The following is a 12,750-nucleotide window of genomic DNA, read 5'->3' as shown; positions in this document are numbered from 1 at the left end:
TATAATGGGTGTAATGTAGTGTTACAAATTGAAAACCACAGAAACACCTTTTCTAGATATCTGAAGCAAAATTACGAGCAGAGAAGCACAAATAAAGAAACATACAAAACACAATGAACACTAAGATTTAATGTGAAAAAACTCAAGAACGAAAAACATAATCACAGGGTCACACCATACCAAGAAATTGACTAAAAAAGGAGAAATTGTACAAATTACACCACACTCGAACCCCTCAACAATCCTAGTACTCGTGAAACTCATTTCTTTCTTTCACACAAGAGAACTCACAAAATCTAACTTCAGCACACATGCATTTTTCTAGCCTACTTTTTTGCAGTAGAAAATGAAAGACTTTAATCCCAAACAACAAAAATTTTGTTATAGGCTCCTTGACCATTAGCAACGAGTTTTTGAGCATTCTGGTTCTAAAACTAGAAATGTGGTATACGAGCGCTAGAATACACGCACAGGCACTAGAGCGCCAAACCAGGTGTTGGAGTGCTTAAATTACAGTGCATAGGCATTGCCCTTAAGCACAGGGGTGCTCAATGCAAGTGTTGTGTTTGATTTCTTGGACACAATTAGTCTGCACATATAATAATCTTTTTCTTGAAGACTGATTACAACAAATTTCTTTTCTACAATTATATACCATCTTCATTGTAATGTATTGTACTGTGGCTCAAATCCGATCTCAGCCTTTCTGAACTCCAATTGAAGTTGAGCATAAATTTGGTTTCTCAATTGTAACAATCTTAGTCAATATATTTGCAGGATTCTGGGTTGTGTGCATCTCTTTCAAAGATAATTGACCATCTTCTAGGATTGAATGAAGAAAAGCAGCCCCCACAATATCCTTTGTGTGCCCTAGGTCATGTCGAAGCTCTACTTATATAGCTCTTGCCAAAAATTTCATGGAAAATCATGCACTAATAAGAATGCGGTTGACATTGGTGTAACTATGCCAGTGGTCGGCATAGTTTAGTCGCACTCAGCCTTGTTATGCCATGTTCCATCATAGATATGTTAGATCAATAGTGAATTTGGTTTAATTATGACAAGGTTCGGCTAGTTATGCAGATACCATAAACCTAATGACTTCTTGTTTTGATTTCATGACGTGAGCTCGACACCTGTAACATACAAAATATCACAAAAAATTTCCACGCGTGTAAAATCATAATACATAGGAAAGAAAATATGATATTTAAAGTGGATAAATTATGAAAATTTTTATCCTATCAATTTCTCCTAACCACTCATTACTTGCCCTTAAGTAATCTCATATCTAAACTAGGACTCAAATGATGTTCGTAGCTCTCATGTGAAACTTCTTGATTCTCTAGTAAGATTACAGTTGTGTAGTAATAAAAAAAATGCAAATATCATTTCGGGGTTGTATTTTCATTAATTTTTAATAACCTGAACATTTTCTTTAATTTATTTTTTTTCTAAGCTTAAGCTGATCTTAAGGCTTCTAATCTGATATGACTGAAATATTTCCATTTTTGAAAGATATTTTTAAATCAATTAATAGTCATCTAACCACCCAAAAACACTTTTTTCCTTGAATATACTATCAAAAGAATTTTATTAAGAGAGTTTTTAAGTCTTATTAATTGAGGTCTTATATGTTAATTTTTTTTTTAATTTTTATGCTCACCTCAAACTTCTTCTTAAAGGGACTGATAGCTTGTTTTGAATTTTATTTTGGATCATGCTTTAAAATTTTTTTTTTTCTTGCTTCTTTTTAACCCATTCAGCTATTTTTTATAAGATTTTTTCAATTCCACTTTAAATTTCTAATATAGTTCAGTCCATTTCTTTTAATTATTTCAAATATCTAATCTCTCATAACTGATAACTTTTAAATGTTTCTTAATGCGAATTTTGTCATATTATAATCCATTCAAAAATAGACTCAATTAAATTAGTTGTTGAAAATTAAAAGGCTTAAAGTATCTATGATTAACTAATATTTTAATTACATATTTTAAATTATTCTGAGACTTTTAGGGTTCTGCTAGATTTTGTTATAATGACAAACATAATTATTACAACATTAATTCTAATCCTTCATTTATGTGTATTCACAGTTCTAATGAAGTCATTATATAATATTATTAAATTACCAAGATTCCTAGCATAAGTGACCGCTTTAAAGTCTAATCAACAACTTAATTATGAGAATTACTTTAAAGCAAGTATATATTTATAGCTCCCCTTCCCCAAATTTATTTTCCACCTCATGCATTTCACAAGAAAAAGAAAAAAGAAAAAAAGAAAAGAGCACATTATGTAATAATATGGAATTTAACACCAAAAATTTTAGTATAATAAATAATAGCACAGGGGTGGTGGATAAAAAAAGTTTTTTTTTATTGTTATTGGGGTTTTGTTGTTGTGTCTACCATAGATTTTGAAAGATTTCTATCTAAATGATTGGATGCATCAACTTAAGAGTAATATGCTATCACGAGAGACATAAATACCTTAAAATAGATATAATCATTCAAATGAGGAAAATCTTTAATATTCATGGGTCTGTATAACAAAAAAAAAAAATTCTCTACCTTACGGGTGTAATGTTTGATTTATTTTATTTCGGGGTTTGATATTCTTATAATGGCAGATCCTTATAATTAATTTCATCGTCAGAGTTGTGAACCCCTAAGAATACTCTCGTTTAATGTATTGACTTATATTATCCATGATTACAAGATTGTTGTCTTCAAGATTGATCTTATAAGACTTCAAATGGATAGATTGAAAAGTTTATTCTTTAAAATTGAAAGGTTGGGATGTAAGTTCAATTATGATATGTCATGGAAAGGCCATAGAAAAGGGTTAGCCAACCTTGAGAGGAAGGCATTCTCAGATGATGAAAATTGTAAGTTAGTTGAAAAGGTTATATTTTGATTTGAAGGTTGATTTTGGTTTGAAAAGCATGCTTTAGATTTGTAATTGAGTTGATTGATTTGAGTTGAAAAGGTCTTAATAAGTTTTGACTTAGATGGAAAAAAGTTTGGTTTGGATAAGGTTTGACTTAAGCTAGAAAATAGTATTGGTTAAATAAGGTTAATTTGAGTTAAAGAAGTTTTATTTCAAAGTTTTGAATCCTAGGCTAAGGTCAGGATTGACTGGAAAGATTTTTAGATAAAAGTTAAAACCCTATAAAACTCCTAGACTTTACAAGGAGGCTAAGTAGTTGAACTAACTAATTTTTGGTATAACACATCCGGTCAAGATGTCCATGGCTTTCTATCATCTCGGGTTCATTGATATCCCTAGAATATTAACCAACCATATAGTTTAGTGGTCTCCACATAATACCATAGCTATGCTGAGTGTAGACTTTCCTACAATTAGGTGGTTAAAAATGCCTTTGTCAGGAATCATTGGTTACTTCATCCTAGGGTACCTACTTAGCCTTAGGAGGTTAGTTGGTTGTTTTATATGGCCTAGTCCTTAGCTCTAGCTAAGGGTACCTAACAATCTAACTTAGGCTTCTAGAATGGACAATTCTAGGGAATGTTTGATCATGGCGGTAATATTTCTATGTTGGTTAACCTAGGCTTCATAATTGATATGCCTAGTTGTGGTTTCCGTTATTTAAGTGATTTATTGGGGTTTTATATTTAATTCATGATTTGGATCAATTCCTTATATGTTGGTCAAAATGAAAATGAAGTTATTTTATGCTTATAGTTTTACATTTGGTTTTATATCTTAAGTTGGTGTTCTTCATTGGTTTTCTTTAAATATTATTTATAAAGTTGATTTTCTATTTTATAATGATGTTCATATGTCCAAAAAGGTTTCATATGTATGTCATTTAATTCTTTTATACCTATATTTTTCACACTTAAGTTTACATATGCATGCTTAAATTGTTAAAATTAACTTTTCACACTGTCACACATATGAAAAGGATAATTTTGATAATTATATATGTATAAATATCATTTTCACATAAAGATACTTTCATTATGTTAAGTGTGGAAGTGAGTGAAGTACAAAATTTATAAGTATGAAATTACTCAAGTTTTATATATTTAGGATTTAAGCATACAAATTACATGATTTTGAATGAAAGCATATTCATTTATATGCTAGATATGAATACATGTACAATTCTTATGCAATTTACCTATTTAAAATGATTTGCAAACTTATATAGTTTTGTATGAAAGTTTATATAATTGGTGAGCTTATAAGAGGTTTTGAAAAAACAAGATATTGCTTTAGTTTGAAAATGGTTTTACTTTTTAAAATACTTGTGTTTTTGCTTTATTTTGAAAAAAAAGATTTACTTGTTTTATTTCATTTTTGAAAAGTTTTAGTTAAGTTTGCTTTATTTATATATAAAAAAAGGTTTACTTATTTTTGAAAATATTTTTGTTTAGGTTTATCTTAATTTTAGAAAATGTTTTTAATTTAGGTTTATCATAGTTTGAAATTATTTTGTTTAGGTTTATGTTAGTTATTTATTTTTGTTCTGAAAATGTTTTTTTAAATATTTATTAAGGATTTGCTTTACCTTTAAGTTTTACATGAAATTTTTTAAATTTCAAAGGAAAACTTAAGTTTATTCAATTTGAATTTTGAGCATACTTGAATTTTTTATGAAAAATAATTTTTGAAATGAGAGTATACCTAAGCTTATAATGATATTTTGGACTTAGAGCATACATAAGCCTATATTATCTTATGAAATTATTCTCCATTTTTTTAGATCTCATTTAAATTAAAAAAATAATTCTTTTATTGCACATTTAAATTTTTATAAAAAGTATTTAATTTAAAGTAGTTAATTAGAGCACAATTAAATTCATATAAAATTTTTATTAAAATATTTAATTTAAAGCACATTTAAATTTATGATAATTTTTTATATAAATAGCTAATTTTTAATTATTCAAATGTATGAAAATCACAGGGTCACATTTCTAATTTTTAATATAAATAGCTAATTTTTAATTATTCAAATGTATGAATTAACATACCTTAACTATTGTTGTACGAATTCTCTGACGGATTCCATGTTTGGGGTTCCTCTCAAGTGTGTTCCTTCTTTGTGGTGTGCTCGTGTTCTTTTTGATGACATGATATCACGCACCACAGTTTTTATGATACTGAATACAAAAATCTCCTATAGATCACACTCAAGGAATAAAGCATAAGGCGGACGAGAGAGAGAGAGAGAGAGAGAGAGAGAGAGAGAGGAAAGCAAAGTGCATAATAACATAAGTTCTCTGAGAATGAATTTAGTAATCATTTGTTGAAGAAAATGATCCTCTATTTATAACTTATAGGAGTGTGTAGTTACAGTACATGTTTGTCTCTGTTTTAATAGAGATATTATAAATAATTGTTACATCATTACACCTTTTCATATTTATAATTAATTATATGGTCCTTTAATATCCCTAAAACGTATGTTGGCAGCATTTCATATTCGTAACTGTTTGAAGAGGGGCCACTAATATTGACTTTTGGTCGCCTAATATTCGTTCGGTCAGCTGGAAGGCAGTCAATCAACTGGAAGGTCTTCAGTCGGCTTTCTCTAGAGAATTCTCAGTAGAGGCTTTCTTGTCATTAGGGTGAACTTAGGTCATCAGGTAGAAGGTGCATCATCATAATATAATGGGTTGTTCTCTTTTAGACAATTGGTTTTCACAAAGGATTGAAAAGATATTCAATGGGCTACCCTTTAGCCATCTTAATTTGTGAAGAATCCCAAAATCACTTGAGGGAGCTCATTATAAATTCATGTCCCTTGGATCAGGTATCTTGTGTTCTTTCGTTCGGCTGTACTTTCACGATTTTGACCAAGAAAATGACGCTTGATGTCTCCGTCTTTCGACCATCCTAATGCAATCCATTGGTATATTTTTAGCCAGTTGAATTTCCCCGAGATTCGTGCGGTCATATTTTTTATGTGTGTGTGTGTGTGTGTGTATAAAAGGAAATTGATATTTGACAGATGTCCAAATATCGATTTCCAATGTGTTTTGTGGCGCCATGATGAGAGCCCACGCCATGTGCCTAAAATTCCAGAGTCCCAACACGACGGTGGGATCGAACCCTTGAACGGAGGGAACTTGCAGTGACCCCGCCACCAACAAGTCAAGGCTTTCCGCACACAGATATATATATATATATATATATATATATATAAAAGATAAATTAGATCCATCTAATGTATTAAGTTATAATTTTATGCTTACAATAAAATAATAATAATAATAATATCTTCGATAGAGATCTATTATAAACAAAGTCATTTAAAAAAAATAGAAGAACGTTCTCTCGTGTTTTTTTTTATGAAGTTATGGCTATAGTTATCTTAAATATAATTTCACCTTTTACGATTAATTTTAATAAAGAATAAATTTCCTTAGAAAATTTTTAAAAAATTGAAAGTAATTCTAAATGTGTTTTCTAACTATTTTGAATTTTTTTATGTAGTTTTTTTTTTCTCTTGATTTAATAGTATGTGTATTAGTAACTTAAGTTAATGTTATTATTAATTAAATAGGAGTTAAAAATATTTACACAAAATAAAGAGTTTTTTTAATGTTATAAATATTGTACATATTTAGAAGGGTGGTGGTTTAATTATTTTTTATTTTAACAAAACACTCTTTTAAATTATGAATAATAAATCGAAACTTGTTTATTTTTGTAAATAAGTAAATAATTAAAGATAAAAAAATATCCTATATAATTAAGCATAACTAGCTTATTTTGTGTGGACCATGTACTTGTACATTTTTACTAGTCACATTATATTGCACATGAATGGTTAAGATTTTTAGTTGTATTTAAGACATTTTGAAGTCTCATCAGCTAAAAGATTGACATCCTCATCACTAGTCTTATAAATAGCCTGGTATCATCGATTGGATGCGTGTAATTTTAATTGGCTCTCATTATATAGCATTTTGTCTAAATTATGTTCAAAGGGTTGCTCCTAAGTTGATGAATTGTTAGTTTTTCGTGGATTTTAGTGCCTATCCACTGACCATTATATCTCTCATACCATTTTAAATTCTCATCCATCAAGATATTTTCAATTTTGACCTAATAGACTTTAATATTTTTCCTTTTCTTGTATTATATCTCTCATACCATTTGAAATTATTAAATTCTCATCCATCAAGATATTTTCCATTTTGACCTAATAGACTTTAATATTTTTCCTTTTCTTGAAAGGTTATTAGGAGAGTTCTATGTCATGAGTATGCTCAGAGCACTTGAGGCAACTCCATTTGCTATAAAATAGGTTCTTTTACGTTTCTAAGAGTTGAGTTTTCTTGAAGTTAAGATATCTCATAATGCCATTAGTCATCAATTAATATGTTCACTAGTCTTGACTGTGCCCCATCCCAATACCCAATTATTTTTACTTTGAATTAAGTTGCTCTACTACTGAGCAATGCATACTTTATCACCTGTCGTCAGTAGAAATATTTGAAACTTTTGTTATATAGTTACCTTTACTATGTATTTTAATTCTTTCACAATTCCACATTATTATATTTTGAAGTGTTGAACTTTGCCTTAGATTATGTTTGAATTTATTTTATTTTGGAGGACTATATTTACTATTGGGGATTAATTTAGTGGAATAATGTATGATGAAAGCTTCATAATGTGTCGGCCAACTTTTATGATCAATTAATATTTAAATTTTAAGTTATGTAGTAGCTTTGTAGCTTATGTGAATTCTATCATACTCCCACATTGATGAATTCTATGGTGTTGAGGGTTGTTTTATCTGTCTAAACATATTTTATTTTTCTCTTGGTAAATATGATTAACTACTGAATGTTGATTCAATGGAATGTTTGACAAACTTGTTGATGTGGTGGTCACCTTTTATGACAATAAATATACTATTTTTTGCCTTCTTACTCTAATTAGCTACACATCTTACCTTGAAATGATTTTATTTTATTTTTTAATCATGTTTTTTAACATTTTTCCTTAATAAATGAATAGGTTGCATTAATTTGATCATCAACAATTTCCATTCCATTGCAATTTTTTAGAGGGAATTTGCTTTAGTTGGAAAACAATGTCAAGCTCAAATGTAGGTACAAGTAGAGATAAGGAAAGCTCATAACATGGCACAGATAGATTTAGTTTAACTGATGTAGATAAAAGTGCTCAGAATTCTTTAATGAAGATTGAGTTAGCTTATTTAAGTACAAGGAATGTGAGGATTGTGATTCTATACGATACATCACTCTATCGCAAAAAAATTCTAGATTCCAAGCATGGAGGTTCTTTGCAAAATGGAGGAGGATATATATTTGAAGTCTTATAAGATCATTAAGCCTCATTTTCTTACTTCCAATTTTTCTAAAAGAAATATGTCATTATGTTATGGAGTTAAGCTTTAAATCTTTTGAAGAATAAGAAAATATTGCACAAATATATTTTTATTAAATGAATATTGTTTGTATAATTACTGTACTCTCAAATCACAAAAAGGAGATGGTTTGTAGGATATGATTTAAGGAATGAATTTGAATCTCAAAGTCCTCTCAAATAATCAGACTGAGAGAGGTAAATACAGTGATGAAACCAAAAGTTTAGAACCTATAAGAAATGTTTCACTTAGTTAGGTCATGTTCCAACCCCATCATTCTTCTAGTATTATAAGAAATGCCATAGTTTGTGAGGATGACATATGTAGGGGTGAAGAGAATTTAAAAATTTTGCTAGCAAATTTTGACTTTTAAGCTATATCTTCCATCATTTCATTTTTTTTTAATTTTTGGAGAAATATTGTTTATAAGAATGCATATGTCAAAATTTTAATTTTTAGAGAAATATTGTTTATAAGAATGCATATGTCAAAATATCATTAGATCTAATTGGAAATGGATTGTTGCTCTACTTTTTTTAGTGATTACTTAGCAGGGCATGTTCTATATCCATATGCAAGAGAGATAGGAGGAGATTATGCCTTAAGTCAGTCTTATGAAAAGGGAACTTTTAGATGCCATTGGCTTGATAAAGCTCGACCGACTATAGAAGCATTTATATTTTTGTAAAGATTGTCCAATAAAGATAATAAGGAATTAGATGATTCCAGAACCATGCAAGGGGCATTTGATTAGAAATTTTGTGAATGAGTGTAGGAGTAAGAGTGGATGTAGTAGAATTTGTGGAAATGTACTGGTACAATGTTAAATAACTTGGAATATGTAGGTCGTACTTATCCTCCTTTTTTTAGAAGTTAGATTTATATTTTGGTAAATTTTTTTACTTAAGAAATAATTCATTCAACGTTTAGATTTTGATATTGTGATTTGATATATGAATTCAAGTTTGAGTTTTTTCTACCATGTATTTTGGAATGCAAAAGGAAAAGGATGGGGCTTCATGCCCTTCATGAACTTCCTAAGGGAGCTTTTATATGTAAATATGTCAGTGAAATTCTTACTAATATAGATGTTTTTTTATTGCAAATTACTTATAACTGGCAATATGAGACATACATATCCCATTCTACCTAATGTAGGTTGGGGATTGTGGGGCTTTGATTGTGTATCCTCCATAAATCTAGGAAGATTTCTATCTCAATAATCATACACGTCATTCAAAGAATAATACACTACCCCTAAGGATATAAATATTACTTTAAAATAGGTCTAATCATTTTGATGGAGAAAATATTAAATATTTATGGGTCTATAGAACCAGGAGTTTTTCACCTACCTTATGGGTGTAAGATAGAGTTTATTGTATTATGGGGTCTAGTATTTCTACGAGGGAAACCCTCATATTAAATTACATCTCAAGATAATGCAATCAATTAAAGTGTTGGCTTATATTGTAAATACTTATTTGGTAAGTGTTTATGAAATTGATATTGAGGACTCAGATTGATAAAAACAGGGTTTTAAAGTTCTAGATCGAATTTAAGGATTATTAAAGTTTGATTTGTTGCTTCAAAAAAGAAAGGTGGCCTCATGTCTTGAAAGTGCTTCAAGTACTCGTGCATCTGTGCACTTCCACTTTTATTGCCTTGAGGCAAAGAGTTCCTAATCATTTGTATAAGTACAATCATCATCTCAGCAAAAGCATAAGCATTAACTATAACATTCTAGGGTGTATCAAGTTCAACATCATCATTGCCTCTGTCCTCTACCTTTAGATCATCCATAATTTTGAAAATAATAACAAAATAATTTGATTAGACTCATTTAAAATTTAATTTTTATTATTTATAACTTAATTCAATCATCTTATTGGCTTTTTCATTAGGATTTATATTATTTAATCTAAACATCTTGCTCTGATACCACTTTTGTCATTATCCGAACCGGGGTTTAGAATTAATCAAGAAGGGAACGAACGATCGAACGGTAAAATTTTTTTTTCATGATTTTATTTCTATTACTAATAGTTTAATATTCAATTATTAATGAAAAAGCCATTAAAGAAAATAATTAAATTAACAAGTAGAAATCGTACCTTTCTAGTTGTTGTTTTGGCCTCATATACACAATATCTGCTCTTCTATTAATCTTAATTAAGAGCTTAAACTTGAAAAAAAAATATTAAAGCAACATAATGAGTTATTTAAAGATAACCAAAAAGTAATCACACTCCTAAACTGTAATAACTCAATAGAAAGAATTTCATTTACATGTTGGTCTTTCATATCTCTGTAAGAAATCTTGAAATATGTTAATCTTTCATATCTCTATAAGAAATCTTTGAATATACTATTTTATGTATGAATAATATTTTCTAAATGATAAAATACTGTAAACTTATATATGCATTTACTTTTTTTTTTTGTAATCTTAACATTAATTCTACTTTATAATATTAACATTCACATATTTCTTAGGAGCACCATCAAAACATAACCTAAAACCCCTCCAACCAATAGTATCTCATCGACACAATGATTAGCTATTTAAACATCACAATTGTCGGAGATGAAAAAACCTTTACCTACCTTTGACTGATATTCTCTCATCGGCACAGCAGTTAGCGATCTAAACATCACAATTATCTCGGGTGGTAAGCTCTTTCTACTCGCCTTTAGTCGATATTCTCCCGTCTGTACAATGGTTAATGATCTAGCATCACAATTGTTTGGGGTGGTAGAAAAATATCTGTGTAAGTGTATAATGGCGTCCCCAGCGAATACCATTAGAGGGTGAACTCTTATAAACTTGCACATACAAGAATTCAATATAAATTATTTCATTCTATATCATGCTTCTCTTCATATGAAACACATTACCTCAATCTGTTGATGAATAAATGTAAACTTACTATATTTATAAGTCATGAAATATATTGAAATATGCACATTTACTAAAATTTTAGAGGTTAAATAATAATGTGACATATATATTTAATCATGTGATAAGTTAATATGTGTATCTCTACTCAAATCATGCAATGATCTCACATCTTCCTAAACTAAACTGTTATGCAATATTTTTAATATGCATATCTATCATGTATGATAATGTGAAGGATCTGTTGTTGAACTAGAGCATACATGAAACTAAACATACAATTTGTAATAAAAATGATTACCGAAATTTAAAAATATAACTAATCACCTCAATTCTTAGTAGATCACTATATTAGCTCAATCCTCCACTTTTTTGTATTGTCAATCTTTTACCAATCATAATTCTGAATAGCCTTCATTCACACATCCAAATTCAATAAATTTTAATAACTTTAATTTAACCAATTATATAATTAATTCTAATACTAATATATGTCTTAGCATTTACCTTAAAAATTTTGAGATCGATCTCTTCTCTTACTCTCAAGCAAAATTTTTTGTTAGCTTCTCTAACCTCAATTAACCTATATATATGTATATAAAATTCTAATAAACAAATCTAACACGAAACATTACCTTAACTATATATAAATAAAGCTTTTATTTAAATAACACAATCAAGATACTGAAACTGGCCTTATGTGTCTTGGTGGAAAGCACATTTACATGCACGAACACCTTCTTCCTCCACTTCATCTGCTCGATCACGACGAGCGTAACTACAAAGCCACACGACCTTCCTTCTCTCTCCTGCAGACTAGTTGCTTGGGCTCCCTGGCTCCCTCCTTTCTTCCAAAGATAAGAGCATGCGTCACTGCCCCACTGACTAAGGCTCGAATCTTTCTTCCCTTGCAAGTGTTGATGCTGCCTCCTCCTTCCTTTGATGTTGATAACCCATGCAAGCACTCCCATAGGTAGCACTTCTTTAATATCGGCTTGAACCAGTACCGTACGCAATAGGTTGTCTTCCTTCCCCTCCAAGAGATAAGAAAGCCGTCGACTTCGTTTCTCTCCAAGCTATGTATGTTGTGCGATGCTTCTTCCTCTCCTTCCTTCTCTCTCTCTCTCTCTCTCTCTCTCTCTCTCTCTCTCTCTCTCTCTCTCTCTTTCTCTCTCTCTCGTTTGGTTTCCATGAAAACAAGAGTATAAGTGCTCGTTTGATTACTCCCAAACGATGCTCATCTTCCAAACGGTGCTTCTAATTATAAGTTATATTATTATTATTGTTATTTCCTTTTTTTTTAGTTATTACACATGGAGTGTAAGTCACATAGCATAATGTTATGGTATGGCTCATATACCATATAGGGACAGACGCTGGAACGAAGCGGAGCAGAGCGGAGCGAAGCGGAAGAATCTGTCCAAATCGGGAAGTTCCGTTATGTGGGTTGGGGGTGTTGGGTCAACGC

The sequence above is a fragment of the Phalaenopsis equestris genome, unplaced genomic scaffold, assembly GCF_001263595.1.
Source record: "Phalaenopsis equestris unplaced genomic scaffold, ASM126359v1 Scaffold000267, whole genome shotgun sequence".
Classification (NCBI taxonomy): domain Eukaryota; kingdom Viridiplantae; phylum Streptophyta; class Magnoliopsida; order Asparagales; family Orchidaceae; genus Phalaenopsis; species Phalaenopsis equestris.
Note: the sequence above shows the minus strand (reverse complement) of the source record.